The following is a 19,642-nucleotide window of genomic DNA, read 5'->3' as shown; positions in this document are numbered from 1 at the left end:
CACAAATACATGGAGGCTAAACAATGTATTACTAAGCAACCAATGTATCCCTGAAGAAATAAAGGAGAAAATAAAAAATACTAGAGACTAATGAAAACAAAAACCTATGTGACACAGTAAAAGCAGTTCCAAGATGGAAGTTTATAGCAATATAAGCTTACCTCAGGAAATAAGAAAAATAATCTACTATTATACCTAAAGGAGGGCTTCCCTTATAGCTCCAATGGGAAGACTCTGCCTGCAATGCAGGAGACCCCAGGTTCAATTCCTGCATTGGGAAGATCTTCTGGTGAAGGGATAGGCTACCCACTCCAGTATTATTGGGCTTCTCTTGTGGCTCAGCTGGTAAAGAATCCACCTGCAATGCAGGAGAGTTGGGTTCAATCCCTAGGTTGGGAATCCCTGGAGAAGGGAAAGGCTACCCACTCCAATATTCTGGCCTAGAGAATTCCAGGGACTGAATAGAGATTCCATGGACAAATGAAAACAAAAACGTATGTGACACAGTAAAAGCAGTTCCAATGGAAGTCTATAGCAATACAAGCTTACTTCAGGAAATAATAAAAATCTCAAGTAATCTACTACTATACCTAAAGGAATTGGAGAAGGAACTGGCAACCCACTCCAGTATGCTTGCCTGGAAAATCCCATGGACAGAGGACCTTGGTGGGCTACTGTCTGATAGTGGGGTTGCAAAAGAGTTTAACACGACTTAGTGACTGAACAACAACCACACCTAAAGGAACTAGAGAAAAGAAGAACAATTAAAATACAAAGTTAGGAGAAGGAAAGAAATCACAAAGATCAGAGCAGAAATAGATGAAATAGAGACTAACAACAGAAAAAAGTCAATGAAACTAAAAGTTAGTTCTTTTTTTTCCCTTGTGCCTTAAAAAAAAAAACTTTTTATTTCATAATTGGGGTACAGCTGATTAACAATGTTGTGATAGTTGTGGGTGAACATAATAGCTAGTTCTTCAAAAAGAAAAGTAAAATTAACCATCCTTTAGTGAAATTCATCAAGAAAAAAGAGAGACCAAATCAATAAAATCAGAAATGAAAAAGGAGAAGTTACAACTGATGTCACAGAAATAATCAGTTGGCTAAAAAGTTAGTTCAAGTTTTCTGTAACATCAGATGGAAAAATCTCAATGAACTTTTTCATCAGCCCAATAATAAGCATCATAATAGATTACTTAGGGCAGCTAAGCCAATAAAATGGATAACCCAGAAGAAACAAATTTTCAGAAAAGCACAATCTTTCAAGACTGAACCAGGAAAAAATAGAAAATATGACCAGACCAACTCCAAATACTGAAATTGAATCAGTAATTAAGAAACTCCCAACAACAAAAATCCTGGACCAGATGGTTTCACAGGTGAATTTTACCAAACATTTAGAGAAGACTTAACACCGAAATTTCTGGAACTATTCCCAAAAATTGCAGAAAAAGGAACACTTCTAAATTCATTCTATGGGGCCACCATCACCCTGACAAAGCTATCACAACCAAAGATATCACAAAAAAAGAAAATTACAGGCTAATGTCACTGATGAATATAGATGCAAAAATCCTCAACAAAAGACTAGCAAACTGACTCTGAACAATACATTAAAAGTATCATTCACCATTATCAAGTGGGATTTATCCCAAGGATGCAAGAATTTTTCAATATCTACAAATTGATCAATATGATACACATTAACAAACTGAAGAATAAAAGCCATATGATCATCTCAATAGATACAGAAAAAGTTTTTGATGAAGTTCAACACCCATTCATGATAAACTCTCCAGAAGGTAGGCATAGAGGGAACATGCCTCAAGAAAATAAAGACCATATATGGCAAATCCACAGTTAACAACATGTTCTACAGTGAAAAGCTGAAATCATTTCTTCTAAGATCAGGAATAGGGTTTCCCAGGTGGTTCAGATGTAAAGAATCTGCCTGCAACACAGGAGATGTGGGTTTGAACCCTTGGTTGGGAAAATGCCCCGGAGAAGGGAATGGCAACCCACTACAGTATTCTTGCCTGGAAATCCCACGGACTGTGAAGCTTGGTGGTCTACAGTCCACGGGGTCACAATGAGTCAGACACAACTTAGCAACTGAGCACACATGCCCACATGCAAGATCAGGAATTATTCAACATAGTTTTGGAAGTCCTAGTCATAGCAACCAGAGAAGAAAATGAAATAAGAGAAATTCAAACTTCAAAAGAAGTCAATCTGTCACTGTTTTCAGATGACATGATACTATACAGGCTGCTGCTGCTACTTAGTCGCTTCAGTGGAGTCCAACTCTGTGCGACCCTATGGACTGTAGCCTGCCAGGCTCCTCTGTCCAAGGAATTCTCCAGACAAGAGTACTGGAGTGGGTTGCCATGCCCTCCTCGATACTATACAAAGACAATCCTAAAAACACCACCAGAAGACTATGAGATCTTATCAATGAATTTGATAAAGTTGTAGGTACAAAATTAACATACAAAAATCTGTTGCATTTCTATACATTAATGATGAACTATCAGAAAGAGGAATTAAGGAAACAATTCCATTTACCATTGCATCAGAAAGATTAAAATACCTAGGAATAAAAGTACCTAAAGAGGCAATAGACTTGTACTCAGAAAACTAGAAGATGTTGATGAAGGAAATTGAAGACAACACACAGATGGAAAGATATACCATGTACTTGGATTGGAAAAATTGGTATTGTTAAAATACTCAACACAATCCATAGATTCAATGCAATCTTTATCAAATTACCAATGGCATTTTTTACAGAATTAGAACAAATAAATTTAAAATTTGTATGGAAAAATCAAAGATCCCAAATAGCCAAAGCAATCTTGAGAAAGAACAGAACTGGAGAAATAACACTCCTTGACTTCAGACTATACTACAAAGCTACAGTAAACAAAACTGTCTACTAGCACAAAAACAGACACATGGAACTAGGATAGAGAGCCCAGAAATAAACCCACACATTTATGGTCAATTAATCTGTGAGAAAGACGTCAAGAATGTACAGTGGAGAGAATATAGTGTGTAGTGCTGGGAAAACTGGACAGCCACATGTAAAAGAATGAAATTAGGACATTTTCTAACCCCACACAAAAATAAGGTCCAAATGGACTAAGACCAAAACTTAAGACCAGATACCATAAAACTCCTAGAAGAAAACATAGGCAGAACCATTGACATAAATCACAGCAATAGTTTTTTTAGATCCATCTTCTAAAGTAACAGAACAAAAAGCAAAAAAACAAATGGGACCTAATCAACTTATAAGCTTTTGCATTACAAAGGAAACCATACACAAAATGAAAAGACAACCTACAGACAAGGAGAAAATATTTGTGAACAATGCAACTGACAAGGACTTAATCTTCACAATATACAAACAGCTTATACATCTTAATATATAAACAAACAATTCAATCAAAAAATGGGCAGATGCCCTAAATAGACATTTATGCAAAGAAGACATCCAGATGATCAACATGCACATGAAAAAAAATGCTCAACATCACTAATTACTAGAGATATGTGAAAAAAAGCAACCAAAAAAAAATCTGTAATGAGATATTACCTCACATTGGTCAGAAAGGCCATCATCAGAAAGTCTATAAATAATAAATGCTGGAGAGGGTGCGGAGAAACGGGAACCCTCCTACACACTTGGTGGGAAATTAAATTGGTGCAGTCATTAAGGAGAAAAGTATGGAGGTTTCTTAAAAAACTACAAAAATAGAGTTACCATGTGATCTAGTAATCTCATTCCTGAGTATACATGCAGAAAAGACAAAACTCTAATTAGAAAAGATACATGCACCCCAACGTTCATAGTAGTACTATTTACAATAGCCAAGACATGAAAGAAACCTAAATGTTCATCAACAGAGGAATAGAAGAAAAAGATGTGGTATATTTTCTCTCTCTCTCTCTCTCTCACACACACACACACACACAATGGAATACTGCTGCTGCTGCTAAGTCGCTTCTGTTGTGTCTGACTCTGCGACCTCATAGACGGCAGCCCACCAGGCTCCGCCATCCCTGGGATTTTCCAGACATGAGTACTGGAGTTGGTTGCCATTGCCTTCTCTGCAATGGAATACTAATTACCCATAAAAAAGAATGAAATATTGCCATTTGCAGTAACCCGAAAGGACCTAGAGATTATTATACTAAGTGAAGTCAGTCAGAGAAAAACAAATATCATGTGATATTACTTATATGTGGAATCTAAAAAAAAAGATACAAATGAACTTACTTACCAGATAATGTACTCAGAGACACAGAAAACTAACTTATGATTTCTAAAGGGGAAAGAGGGGCAGGGATAAATTAGGAATTTGGGATTAATAGATAAATACTGCTACTGCTAAGTTGCCTCAGTTGTGTCCGACTCTGTGCGACCCCATAGACAGCAGCCCACCAGGCTCCCCCGTCCCTGGGATTCTCCAGGCAAGAACACTGGAGTGGGTTTCCATTTCCTTCTACAGTGCATGAAAGTGAAAAGTGAAAGTGAAGTTGCTCAGTCGTGTCTGACTCTTCGCGACCCCATGGACTGCAGCCCACCAGGCTCCTCCATCCATGGGATTTTCCAGGCAAGAGTACTGGAGTAGGGTGCCATCGCCTTCTCCGCTTCACATGCTAATGATCATTTAAACTCTCTAAGAGGGAAATAGATGGGGAAACAGTGGAAACAGTGTCAGACTTTATTTTTTGGGCTCCAAAATCACTGCAGATGGTGACTGCAGTCATGAAATTAAAAGACGCTTACTCCTTGGAAGGAAAGTTATGACCAACCTAGATAGCATATTCAAAAGCAGAGGCGTTACTTTGCCAAAAAAGGTTCGTCTAGTCAAGGATATGGTTTTTCCAGTGGTCATGTATGGATGTGCGAGTTGGACTGTGAAGAAGGCTGAGTGCCGAAGAATTGATGCTTTTGAACTGTGGTGTTGGAGAAGACTCCTGAGAGTCCCTTGGACTGCAAGGAGATCCAACCAGTCCATTCTGAAGGAGATCAGCCCTGAGATTTCTTTGGAAGGAATGATGCTAAAGCTGAAACTCCAGTACTTTGGCCACCTCATGTGAAGAGTTGACTCATTGGAAAAGACTCTGATGCTGGGAGGGATTGAGGGCAAGAGGAGAAGGGGACGACAGAGGATGAGATGGCTGGATGGCATCACTGACTCGATGGACGTGAGTCTGAGTGAACTCCGGGAGTTGGTGATGGACAGGGAGGCCTGCCGTGCTGCGATTCATGGGGTCACAAAGAGTTAGACATGACTGAGCGACTGATCTGATCTGATCTGATCTGATCTGAAGAGGGTTAATACAAGCAGTGAGCCCTAAACATAATTACCTTGAAACTCTGCATGTGTGTGTGGTGTTAGGGTTTTCCAGAACATAGTTGTGAAAATGCTGATACAGAGACCCAGAGCATGAGCATCTGAAACAGTGCTCATTGGTGGGATTAATTTGATGTATCCTGAGAAGCTATCAGGGAAAGGAATTTACCACATATTGTTTTTATGTGATTGTTTCCAGTGGAGACTCATCTCCAATTAGCCAGCAGGTTCTCTGATTCTCACATATGCTGTGTGAAATCAGAATTACTCAAGATTTTGTTGCTGCAGTTCCAGAAATGAAACCCAAAATGTGGAGGGAAGAATTAAAATAATTTCTATATGTTTTTGAGGAGACAGCTTATTTGATGCATTTATCACTTCAATACTAACTAGTTATTTAAAATGTCATTTGAAACTATGCATAATTATGTATACAGATTGGACAAAGACTGGAAGAAACATGAAAAAATGGAGATAGTTAATTTATTAGTACAGTGGGATGTCTGGGTAGTTCCTGACTTTCCTCCCCCAATCTTTTGGTTTTCCTTATTGTTGTTGCCTTTAACCACAATAAGAGAAAATCTTTGTTAAAGGAATAATTTTCTGGTGACCAACAATTTTTAAATTCTGTGGTTGACTCAGGGTCTGTAAGACATGCAAACATTCTCTAGGTTTGGAATAGCAATTAAAAGCAGGAGTTTTGGAGTTAGATGTGGTCAGAATCCCAATTCTACCACTGAATTGTGGTGTGACCTTGAGTACCTCACTGAATCTCTCTTTGTCTGTTACCCACATTGAAATGGGAATAACACTTGCTGGATAGGATTGCTGTGAGCCCTGCGTGACATGATGAATGTAAAACACTGAGTGCAGAACATAGAGCTCATGCCAGGCTGCACTTTAAACTACAACTAGAGCAACCTTAGGATGGCTGGACATGTCAACTGTTCCTTCCCTCCAATCCTTCCTTGGCTACAGGGCAAGGCCACCAGTGGGGCTGGTTTAGGAGCAGTTTCCTTAGTAATAATTTTTCCTGGTGGTAAAGAATTTAATTAGCTATACTTAATATACTGCCTTTAATGGTGAAAATCACCATCTCTCCCATCCTGTCAGGATATTTAAGGGAAAAATAAAAAACAGTCTGTCTTTTTTTTTTTTTTTTTGCTTTACCTTGTTCTTTTTTTTTTTTTTTTTTAAATAGTTTATTTGGCTGCACTGGGTCTTAGCTGCAGCATGTAGGATCTTTTTTTCTAGTTGTGGCATGCAAACTGTTTAATTGTGACACGTGGGATCTAGTTCCCTAACCAGGAATCAAACCCAGGACCCCTGCATTGGGAGCACAAAGTCTTAGCTACTGGACTACCAGGGAAGTCCTAAATTGTTTGTTTTTATCCCCTGGGATGTTTGTTTTTCCTGGTAAGGCTACTCCTTTATTCTCTCCCCATGTGAATCCCACCCGTGCTGGCTCAGGCAAGCTTCAGGCAGGAGACTTTGGCCACACTAACAGCATGTTCACTGCTGCACACAGAAACGCACTCTGACTTCCTATAGTCTTACCGTTATTTTTAAAGCAAAGTATTATTATTCTCCCTCCTCCTCATGGGAGGATAATTCCCCTTTGGGACAGGAATCCTGCCTTTTGACTCAAGATGGGAAAGGTGACTCTCTGCTCTGATTGCTCAGCTCCTGCAAGAATGGTTAATCCATGATTGCCTTTTCAGGCCGGACACATGGACACACACTAGAGGTGACAACTACCTCCTGGCTCTTCCAGGTCTCCAAAGAGTGGGCCTGGGCAGGACAGTGGGATTTAGAAGGGTCCCAGAGACAGGCACACATGGGGAAAAAGTTATTCCCTTTTCATTTTTCTCTCAAAGCTTCTGATCAACTTAAGGATAAAAGAGTATCATTTTGACAGGAAAAGGCAGATTAAAAATTCACTCATAACTGTACTGATCGTATTGCACTGATATTTTGCTTTTCTCACTTCTCCTTTTGACTACTGTGATTGTTACAATGCTTGACAGAGTCTAGATCCAGTTTGTTATCCTATGAGGATAATGGGAAGGAAAATGGCAGAAGCTGCTTTCTTTGAAATCAAATTGGCAAAGCAAAGATTTTGAAGAAGGAGCTCCCCTGCCCTAGATCATGGAGTGGTGCTGTTACGTGGTGAGGGGACTGTGCTCAGGCCCCTGAGCTAATGTCCAGCTGTTTACAGCTACTGTGGACTGGGCAGTTTGCCATAAGCACTGGTGCCTTAAAAAAAAATTCCAGATGGTCAAAATTACCACACATTCTCCTTGTGTACTGATTTATTGGCCTGTGAGGATAAATTTGGATAGAACTGGAGAAATATTTTCTCTGCCAAGGATACTAGGCATTGGACTTTGTGGCAGCAGCAGCCTCATTCCAAGTGTCAAAGCACAGGAGAGAAACCAGTAAAATGCCACGCCAGAGACTCTCTAGGCCGAGGAGAAAGTCTGCCACTGGAGCACTCTTTCCTACAGAACCAACAGAGGAGGTTATGGATGGAGTGACATTCCTTGATGGGCAGTTTTTAGACTGTCTGGCAAGACTTGTTGGACTTTAACAAACGATAATGCTTGCATTGTTCTCAGGAGCTATTACCTAATTAGGAACACATTTTGAAAGGTTAGGCACGATATTTTAAAAAGGAAATACCATTTTAATACAAGATAGAATTGCTTTTCTAATATCTTTATATAAAATGGATTATTTTTCATAGAGAACCCCTTCCATTGAGGTAATTCACAAGATTTGAGGAGCGGCATCTTCTCAGAGTAATTTATTGTATCAGTTCAGTTGCTCAGTCGTGTCCGACTCTTTGTGACCCCATGAATCGCAGCACGCCAGGCCTCCCTGTCCATCACCAACTCCCGGAGTTCACTCAGACTCACGTCCATCAAATCAGTGATGCCATCCAGCCATCTCATCCTCTGTCGTCCCCTTCTCCTCAATGTTTCCCAGCATCAGGGTCTTTTCAAATGAGTCAGCTGTTCGCATCAGGTGGCCAAAGTATTGGAGTTTCAACTTTAACACCAGTCCTTCCAATGAACACCCAGGACTGATCTCCTTTAGGACGGACTGGCTTATTATATACTTACACATTTACTTCACTCAGTCAGCAAAACTTGTGACAAGCCTACCCTGAAACAGGCAATGTTCTAGTCAATAGGGTACAGTGGTGGACAGGGGACATGTGGATCCTGCAACTGTGAGTAGTCTGGTGGGGCTCAGATAAATGAAACACAGTGCTGAAGATGAGGGAGGGAAGGTGTTCTAGGAATAAAGAGGTTGGGAAATAGATGGGTAAACAGTGGAAACAGTTTCAGACTTTATTTTTCTGGGCTCCAAAATCATTGCAGATGGTGACTGCAGCCATGAAATTAAAAGACGCTTACTCCTTGGAAGGAAAGTTATGACCAACTTAGATAACATATTGAAAAGTAGAGACATTACTTTGCCAACAAAGGTCCGTCTAGTCAAGGCTATGGTTTTTCCAGTGGTCATGTATGGATGTGAGAGTTGAACTGTGAAGAAAGCTGAGTGCCAAAGAATTGATGCTTTTGAACTGTGGTGTTGGAGAAGACTCCTGAGAGTCCCTTGGACTGCAAGGAGATCCAACCAGTCCATTCTAGAGGAGATCAGTCCTGGGTGTTCTTTGGAAGGACTGATGCTGAAGCTGAAACTCCAGTACTTTGGCCACCTCATGCGAAGAGTTGACTCATTGGAAAAGACTCTGATGCTGGGAGGGATTGGGGGCAGGAGGAGAAGGGGACAACAGAGGATGAGATGGCTGGATGGCATCACCGACTCGATGGATGTGAGTTTGAGTGAATTCCGGGAATTGGTGATGGACAGGGAGGCCTGGTGTGCTGCGATTCATGGGGTCGCAAAGAGTCAGACACGACTGAGCAACTGAACTGAACTGAACCCATCCTAGACTTGAGGGATCTTCCTGGAAGCCATGAAAGCCCATTGAGACCCTCAGAGTGAACAGAAGTTAGCCAGGTAATGAGGTGAGGAAAGAATATTTCTGGTGGGAGAAATAGCACGTGCAAAGGCTAGGAAGATTACTAGATTACTAGAAGATGGCCTCTTCTAGGAAGTGACAACATACTATGGTGCTGTGTAGACATCAAGGTGGACGACAGAGTTGAAGATGTAAAGGCAAGAATGGCCCCCATCATAAAGGACCTTATTAAGATAGGTCCATGAGTTTGAACTTTATTTTGTAAGTGGGAAGTCATTAATCAGATCTGTGTTTTAGAAAGATTATTTGGCTGAAACGATGAGGATGGAATAACGGGAGCATTCCATTCTCCACTCTGGAGCCAAGGAGACCAGTCACAAGGCTATGAGAGATGTCTGAGAGAGTCATTTCCTAGGCAGGTTGATAGGGAGTCTAGGGGTTCCCAAGGAGAGAGGGGTCTGGAATTCTCAAGGAGGAAGAAAGGACAAACTTTTTTCTTTCTGCACATTCCTTAGGATTATATAACAATAATGTATCCTGCCTAAGGACAGTCTTTGGATTAAACCTTCTGGCTAATTCTGTTATCTTAAAATGTAAATTATGGGAGGTCTTTACAACCTCCAGACATTCTTTGGAGTATGTAACTTCATTGTTAACACTAGCAAGCAGGTACTCTTTCTGCCCCTTTCTGATGCCTATGTCAGAAGCTTTCTCTATCTCCTTTATACTTTAATAAAACTTTATTACACAAAAGCTCTGAGTGATCAAGCCTCGTCTCTGGCCCCGGATTGAATTCTTCTCCTCCGGGGGCCAAGAATCCCGGTGTATGCGCGTAATTCAACAACAACCTTTCATGTCTATATAAGAAAATGATGGTGATGACAGTATGTTGGCAGTGGAGGTAGAGAAAAGGATATATTTGAGAGATATTTAGTAGAATCAACAAGACTAGGTTTTTGATTAGATGTTGGAGGAGAGATAGATGTATATAAGTGAGAGACAGAGAGGCAGACAGAGACAGAAGGAGACAGAAAGATACGAGGTTTTTCGCTTGAGGGATTCTATTCCTTAGAGAGCAGAAAATGTGAACTGGGGTTACAGTGAAGAGCTCGGATCTGCTGTGCAGTTTAAGGTGTCTTTGGTATGATGGAGCACAGAAGCTGAGTAGGATGTGGGCTATATGGATTTGGTCTTAGGAGGACAGTCAGAGGCAGAAATGTGGATTTTGGAGTCAGCACTTGAGTGGTGAGTGATGAGTGGTGACTGGAATCACAGGAAGGGATTCTAGTGAGAGGTGTCAGGAGAGAACAGGCTGCCTGGGGCTGCACTCAGAACATCAGCAGCAAGGAATAGGCAGAGGATGAAGAACTCACTTGAGAGGGAGAGAAAATCTGGGTTTAGAAAATCCAAAAGAAGAGAACCCTTAAAGAGGAAGTGTTTAACAATGTCAAATGTTGCAGCGAGGTTAAATTAGGCCGAAGAACGTCTATGAGCATGGACAGTAATGGAGATGTGATGTTGTCCAGAGCAACATCCATGGAATAGGGGTGGAAGCCAAATGGCCATGGATTGAGAGCGAGTGAGAACACACACACACACACACACACACACACACACACGCTGTAATGGTAAAGACATCTTCTTCAGAGTGTTTGTGGAGTTCCTGAAACCATGAAGTAGCTGAAAAATTTCCGTTTTCACTTAACTGGTTGTTTTCCCTCAATGTAATACATTTACACCTATTTCCCGCCACTCCCCGCCACCACCGCCTCCCCACCCCACCCCCTCCTCCCCTGCCGCCCCACTCACTTATTTACTTGTTTATCTTTTCTCAAGCCAAATGCCTTAGTTGAATCACAGCCAAGGCCTAAGGATGGGAGTGGGATAGGGAAAAGAACAGCCATATTTTCTTTTCTTGTTTATTGTTTCACAGGATCTGAGCATTACAACAGGAAGGAAGAGGCCTTAGGAACATTTCCTTTGGGGATAAAATGGGGGTGGAGAGGGGGGAAGAAATGCACATTAGGAAGTTACTAAAGTGGTTTGACTTGAGACCAGGCTGACTGCAATGGAACAGAGAAGAAAAGACTGAATCAGAGATGTTCTATGTGAAGAAATAAGCGAGTTTAGTGACAAAACTATATTACTTCTTACTAAAAGCCACAGATTGTCACCTTGAATATGTATAATTTTTAGAAGAGCTTTCAAGTGCATTAACTTATTTGACCTTCATGAGTGACTTCTACAAGGTTACCAGCTAGTTAATAATGGACCCAGGGCCAGACCCTGTCTCCTAATTCCTTCTCACACCTTTTTCATTAATACAACCTTGTTTTCCGCATCCTGCTCCGCAGTGCTGACCTATCCTCAGCGTAAAGGATCCATCAAGGCTGTTGCTTGGCAAATATTATCTTGGTTGGATGAAAGAGCAGAACAGAGCCCATCTGCTTGTCTCTTGTCACTTAATTTTCTGAGACAAACCAAGCTCATTCTGTTTAGAAATACAAGGTCATTGATACTGCACTCGACTGCTTTTCTATCAGAAATGAAGAAAACTGCAATGGAATGTTAAAGTGAGACTTTTTCAGTCTAAGTTTTGGCTCTGGTTCCAGGAAAAGGAATGAAATAAAAGGTGCCTGACGTGCAAAGAGAATGGTTATGTATAAATATACAATATATATCTTCCAGTATTCAGCCTGTAATCCTTATAAATGGGCTAATGTTGAAACGGCTAGGGATAGCATTTCCACAAAGTGAATGGTCATGGATGTGTGTTTCTCACGACCAGGTCTGAGCCACCAAAGGGCAAGCCAATCTGAGCTATTTTGAATTCCACCCAAGAGGCCTTCCTAGAAGGTTGAGGATTGGTGACCTTTTTATTGGAACTGCAGTTGGTTACTCTTAGCAGGAACTTCAGGCCTAAAGGTGCTCCCAGCTTGGGGAGGCAAGGAGCTCTGAACTGTGATTATGGAAGGAGGTGTGTAATTATTACAGCAGAATAGATGTCTCAGCTTGAGAACAAAAACGTCTGGAGGACTTTTTATCATCTTAGAGAGTGGAGAAACCTATGGGACTCTTCCAGGTTGAATTGTGTTCCCCTAAAAGATAGGGTGAAGTCCTAACATCTGGTGTCTGTGAATGTGATCTTACTTGAAAATGGGTCTTCACAGATGTAATCAAGTTCAGATGAGCTTCTTAGGGTGGACCTTTAATCCAATATCACTGGTGTCCCTATAAGAAGAAGGGAATTTGGACACAGAACAAAGATGGCCATGTGATATTGGAGGAGAGATTGAAGTTATGCAGCCATAAGCCAAGGAACATCTGGGGCTACCAGTAAATGGAAGAGGCAAGGAAGGATCCACCCTAGAGGCTCCGGTAGTGGTGGTTGGGGGGTTGTTGCCCTGCCAGCAACTTGATTTCAGAATTGTAGCTTCAGGGGCTGTCAGACAATAAAGTTATTTTGTTTTAAGCATGCCTGTGGCGCTTTGTTTCAAAAGCTGTAGGACTCTAATACAAGGGCCCAACCTATGATTTGTCAAAGGCTAGCTCACAAATGAGGTTCGAATGGGCAGTAGAAAATACAATTTTTTTCCTCTCACCGTATCAAGATCTGCCACTAATTTAAATGCAAGCTAAGAGACCTAGTGCCTAATACATGTTCAACAAATACCATTTGTGAATGAATGGGTTCCCTAACTCATTGAGATGTACGATTTCTTACATTCTACTTCATTTAATTACTCAAATGGGCTTAAGTGCATTATTTCCATTTTTATCAATGAGGAAGCTGATGTCACAGAGATTAAATAATTTGCCCAAGGAAAATGGCTCAGACTGCAGAACTGAGATTTGAATAGCAGTCTTCCTGCCTCTAGTCTGTATTTTTCTACTTAATCATTAGGGTAATCCATAAATAACAGGTGAGATGTCCAACGTCCTGTGTCCTCTTATAATTCATGTTCAAAGAACGATGACTCTTTTTAAAATGATTTTTAAAAAAGTTTTATTATGGAAACTTAAAACATGGACAACAGGTAATTAAATATGACCTGTTAAATAACTATCACAATTTTCATGAAAACCTTATATAAATCACATAGATAAAACATCAGTATGTATCTATGTGATTAATATATGTAATGTTATGTTTTTATATCTGTATAGAACTATGTAAGCAGGGAGAGAGGTTTCTCTAGATTAACACTCTGAGACGCAGTTCCAAAACTCCTAACAGCTAACTGCCAGCCCATCCCAAGGGCATGAAGATGGGCTACCAGAGAGAGGCCAGCTCCTCTGTCATAGGAACAGGATGCTGTGCCCTTCTAATATGTCACTCGCTGGGAACACAACACTGTGAGGGACACCTTTGAGCATCCGTTGAAGAGCTCCCAGGAGCAAAATCACTGTGGCCACAAAAGCACCATGTAGGCCACGGGCAAATTGACTTCACAGCTGCTGATGAGGATGTCCAGTGGTAGCAAATTACTATTTCTCATTTTGAAATGATTTCTTAGACTCTGGGTGCAATAATATATTTTCTTGGCAGGTCCTTAAAAAGACTAACTGAAAAGTCCATCTATAGGAAACCAGGCAGAGAACAGATTGGATAGCTTGAATAAATTGAACATTATTAGAGCTAGTGGAGGTGATGGAATTCCAGTTGACCTATTTCAAATCCTAAAAGTGCTGCACTCAATATGCCAGCAAATTTGGAAAACTCAGCAGTGGCCACAGGACTGGAAAAGGTCAGTTTTCATTCCAATCCCAAAGAAGGGCAAAGCCAAAGAATGTTCAAACTGCCACATAATTGCACTCATCTCACACGCTAGTAAAGTAATGCTCAAAATTCTCCAAGCCAGGCTTCAACAGTACATGAACTGTGAACTTCTAGATGTTCAGCTGGATTCAGAAAAGGCAGAGGAACCAGAGATCAAATTGCCAACATCTGTTGGATCATTGAAAAAGCAAGAGAGTTCCAGAAAAATATCTACTTCTGTTTTATTGACTATGCCAAAGTCCTTGACTGTGTGGACCATAACAAACTCTGGAAAATTCTTCAAGAGATGGGAATACCAGACCACCTGACCAGCCTCTTGAGAAATCTGTATGCAGGTCAGAAAGCAACAGTTAGAACTGGTCATACAACAGACTGGTTCCAAACAGGGAAAGGAGTACGTCAAGTCTGTATATTGTCACCCTGTTTATTTAATTTCTATGCAGAGTACATCATGAGAAACACTGGGCTGGATTAAGCACAAGCTGGAATCAAGATTACTGGGAGAAATATCTATAACCTCAGATATGCAGATGACACCACCCTTATGGAAGAAAGCAAAGAACTAAAGAGCCTCTTGATGAAAGTGAAAGAGGAGAGTGAGAAAGTTGGCTTAAAACTCAACATTTGGAAAAGTAAGATCATGGCATCTAGTCCCAACACTTCATGACAAATGGATGGGGAAACAGTGGAAACAGTAAGAGAGTTTATTTTTTTTTTTTTGGCTCCAAAATCACTGCAGATGGTGACTGCAGCCATGAAATTAAAAAGACACTTGCCCCTTGGAAGAAAAGTTATGATCAACCTAGACAGCATATTAAAAAGCAGAGACATTACTTTGCCAACAAAGGTCCATCTAGTCAAAGGTATGGTTTTTCCAGTAGTCATGTATGGATGTGAAATTTGGACTACAAAGAAAGCTGAGAGCTGAAGAATTGATGCTTTTGAACTCTGTGGTGTTGGAGAAGACTCTTGAGAGTCCCTTGGATTGCAAGGAGATCCAACCAGTCCATCCTAAAGGAAACAAGTCCTGAATATTCATTGGAAGGACTGATGCTGAAGACAAAACTCCAATACTTTGGCCACCTGATGCAAAGAACTGACACATTTGAAAAGACCTTGATCTTGGGAAAGACTGAAGTAAGGAGGAGAAGGGGACAACAGAGGATGAGATGTTTGGATGGCATCACCAATTCAATGGACATGAGTTTGAGTAAACTCCGGAGTTGGTGATGGACAGGGAGGCCTGGCATGCTGCAGTCCATGTGGTCACAAAGAGTCAGACACGACTGAGCGACTGAACTGAACTGAAACCCTAGATTATAGATCTGTACTTAGTTCTTAAATTACAAAGCAGAAAAAGACAGTTCTTGACCTCAAGGAACTCAGTCACTTGGAAGTTGTTGTTTTGGGTGTTGAAACGCATTCTTGTCCAGTAGTCAGAAGATGTGGACTCTTGTCCTGGTGCCACTACTCTTTAGGGTTGTGCGTATGTGAGTGCTAAGTTGCTTCAGTTGTGTCCAACTCTGTGTGACGCTATGGACTGTAGCCCGCCAGGCTCCTCTGTCCATGTGATTCTCCAGGCAAGAATACTGGAGGGAGTTGCCACGCCCTCCTCCAGCGGATCTTCCCAACCCAGGGATCTAACCCATGTCTCTTTCATCTCCTGCATCTTAAATGTTGGCATTTAAGCTCTTTACCACTAGAGTCACCTGGGAAGCCCTTAGGGGTGTGATGTCAACCAAATCAAATGACCTTTTTTTCATTTCCAAATTTGGGGGAAATTTTTATGTAAACTGAAGAGTTATACCAGAATTAGGTGACATTATTATTATTTTGTAAAAACACTTTTATGTTTTTATAAAACTACATCTACTTCTAAATGTCCAAAGAGGTGGATGCTGCTAACCAGCTGAGCACAAACAACCCCGCTTAAATTCTGTAAGGATGAAACTGTATTAGGGGCGTTTCTTTTTTCTTGGAGATGGAGCTTGTAATTTTTAAAAAGGATATTCAGAATCTGAAGAACATTGCTGACTCAAGAGAAATGCAAAGGTCAATTGTTGCATCTAAGCTGTGCTGTCATGACATTTGAATAATTAAAAGGTTGTTTTCAGAGATAATTGTAGTCCCACATTTTAGCTAAGTGTTTAATGACAATAAACTATAAACGTGCTCTGTTTTCATACGGGGAAGTCCCCAGAGCCTATTAACTGTCCAGATGGTAAGAAATAGAAAGAGTAAATGTATTTAAATTCAGTTCAATTCAGTTGCTCAGTTATGTCTGATTCTTTGGGACCCCACGGACTGCAGTATGCCTGGCCTCCACGGCCATCACCAACTTCCGGAGCTTATTTAAGCTCACGTCCATCAAGTTGGTGATGCCATCCAACCATCTCATCCTCTGTCATCCCCTTCTCCTCCTGACTTCAATCTTTCCCAGAATCAGGTCTTTTCCAATGAGTCAGTTCTTTGCATCAGGTGGCCAAAGTATTGGAGTTTCAGCTTCAGCATCTGTCCTTCCAATGACTATTCAGGACTGATTTCCTTTAGATTGACTGGTTTGATCTCCTTGCAGTCCAAGGGACTTTCAAGAGTCTTCTCCAACACCACAGAGTTCAAAAGCATCAATTCTTTAGTGCTCAGCCTTCTTTATGGTCCAACTCTCACATCCATACATGACTACTGGAAAAACCATAGCTTTGACTAGACAGACCTTTGTTGGTAAAGTAATGTCTCTGCTTTTTAATATGCTGTCTAGGTTGGTCATAGATTCTCTTTCAAGGAGCAAGTGTCTTTTAATTTCATGGCTGCAGTCACTATCTGCAGTGATTTCAGAGCCCAAGAAAATAAAGTCTATCACTGTTTTTATTGTTTCCCCATGTGTTTGCCATGAAGTGATGGGACCAGATGCCATAGGGATCATCGAAATCTTTCAAACAGGAGAAGACAATGGCAACCCACTCCAGTACTCTTCCCTGGAAAATCCCACAGACAGAGGAGCCTGGTAGGCTGCAGTCCATGGGGTCACGAAGAGTCGGACATGACTGAGTGTAGTGATTTTGGAGCCCAGAAAAACAGTCTGACGCTGTTTCCACTGTTTCCCCATCTATTTCCCAAGAAGTGATGGGACCAGATGCCATGATCTTCCTTTTCTGAATGTTGAGCTTTAAGCCAACTTTTTCACTCTCCACTTTCACTTTCATCAAGAGGCTTTTTAGTGCCTCTTCACTTTCTGCCATAAGGGTGGTGTCATCTGCATATCTGAGGTTATTAATATTTCTCCCGGCAATCTTGATTCCAGCTTGTGTTTCTTCCAGTCCAGCGTTTCTCATGATGTACTCTGCATATAAGTTAAATAAGCAGGGTGACAGTATACAGCCTTGACGTACTCCTTTTCCTATTTGGAACCAGTCCGTTGTTCCATGTCCAGTTCTAACTGTTGCTTCCTCACCTGCATACAAATTTCTCAAGAGGCAGATCAGGTGGTCTGGTATTCCCATCTCTTTCAGAATTTTCCACGGTTTATTGTGATCCACACAGTCAAAGGCTTTGGCATAGTCAATAAAGCAGAAATAGATGCTTTTCTGGAACTCTCTTGCTTTTTCCATGATCCAGCGGATGTTGGCAATTTGATCTCTGGTTGCTCTGCCTTTTCTAAAACCAGCTTGAACATCAGGAAGTTCACGGTTCACGTATTGCTGAAGCCTGGCTTGGAGAATTTTGAGCATTACTTTACTAGTGTGTGAGATGAGTGCAATTGTGCAGTAGTTTGAGTATTCTTTGGCATTGCCTCTCTTTGGGATTGGAATGAAAACTGACCTTTTCCAGTCCTGTGGCCACTGCTGAGTTTTCCAAATTTACTGGCATATTGAGTGCAGCACTTTCACAGGATCATCTTTCAGGATTTGAAATAGCTCAACTGGAATTCCATCACCTCCACTAGCTTTGTTCGTAGTGATGCTTCCTAAGGCCCACTTGACTTCACATTCCAGGATGTCTGGCTCTAGGTCAGTGATCACACCATCGTGATTATCTGGGTCATGAAGATCTTTTTTGTACAGTTCTTCTGTGTATTCTTGCCATCTCTTCTTAATATCTTCTGCTTTGTTAGCTATTTTATTATTAGCTTGTAAAAATGGAATCTTACTGCACATATGGCTGTTTAATCTTTCATTATGGACATATATGCATGTCAATAAATATACAACTATTACCTCATTTTAATGACTCAGTAGTATCCCATATAGATTTTTCACCTTCTCCTATTATTGCTATTGTTAAAATTTGTATCAAATAGCCTTTGTCAAGCATCCTTATGTAAAAATGATTATTTCACTAGGATTATAAAAAAGTTGCTGGGTCAAAAGGCACGAACACTTGGAAGGTTTTGGTGTACTTTGAAACTGCCTTTCTGAAATATGCACAAGTCCGATTCTTCTACTAGTATAAGTGTTATCATTAAAAAAAAAAATCTTTCCCACAGTGGCCAATAATGATGCTGAACATTTTTCCCCCACATACATATTCTTGATTGCCAGAAAATTTGTAAAACTGTCTCTCTCTGGTGGGAAGATGTTTAATGTATTTAATGGTCATAAGACAATTCTAGTTGTGTATTTCATAAATCAGTACTGGTAAATTATAATCTACTAATAATTATTTCTCTACATTTTTCACCTTTTGTTGACTTTTTTCTTTACTATCTTCAGATATGCCTCCCCTTTTACTTGAATAGTATTTATTTGAGCCTTTTTTCTTTTTTCTTAAAGTTTACTTTTTAATTTTTATTTATTTTTTAAAATTTTAATTGGAGGCTAATTACTTTACAATATTGTGGTGGTTTTTGCCATACATTCACGTATCAGCCATGGGTGTACATGTGTTCCTCATCCAGACCCTCCCTTCCACCTCCCTCCCCATCCCATCTCTCAGGGTCATCCCAGTGCACCAGCCCTGAGCACCCTGCCTCATGCATCAAACCTGGACTGGCGATCTGTTTCACATATGATAATATAAATGTTTCAATGCTATTCTCTCAAGTCATCCCACCCTTGCCTTCTCCCACGGAGTCCAATAGTCTGTTCTTTACATCTGTCTCTTTTGCTGTCTCGCATATAGGGTCATCATTACCGTCTTTCTAAATTCCATATATATGCATTAATATACTATATTGGTGTTTTTCTGAGCCTTTTTTCTTAACATTATCAGAAGTTTGTCAATTTTATTTATCTTAAAAACTCAAGATTTTTAGAATTAACTGTGACAGCCCACGTGCTGTTAAATGGCAACCCACTCCAGTGTTCTTGCCTGGAGAATCCCAGGGATGGGAGAGCCTGGTGGGCTGCTGTCTATGGGGTCGCACAGAGTCAGACATGACTGAAGTGACTTAGCAGCTTAGCAGTGACAGCCCACATGCTGTTAAAGCGCTGCACTCAATATGCCAGCAACTTTGGAAAACTCAGCAGTGGCCACAGGACTGGAAAAGGTCAGTTTTCATTCCAA

General features: G+C 40.7%; 1 protein-coding gene across 2 annotated transcripts in view; it reads right to left on the bottom strand.

Annotated features, from left to right (window-relative positions):
* PEX5L (peroxisomal biogenesis factor 5 like) overlaps positions 1 to 19,642 on the bottom strand; it is a 290,800-nt gene that overhangs the window by 49,233 nt on the left and 221,925 nt on the right. The gene's annotated exons all lie outside the window — the stretch shown is intronic.

This window comes from Bubalus kerabau, chromosome 2 (assembly GCF_029407905.1).
Source record: "Bubalus kerabau isolate K-KA32 ecotype Philippines breed swamp buffalo chromosome 2, PCC_UOA_SB_1v2, whole genome shotgun sequence".
Taxonomy (NCBI): domain Eukaryota; kingdom Metazoa; phylum Chordata; class Mammalia; order Artiodactyla; family Bovidae; genus Bubalus; species Bubalus kerabau.
This window is presented reverse-complemented; position numbering and strand designations above follow the sequence as displayed.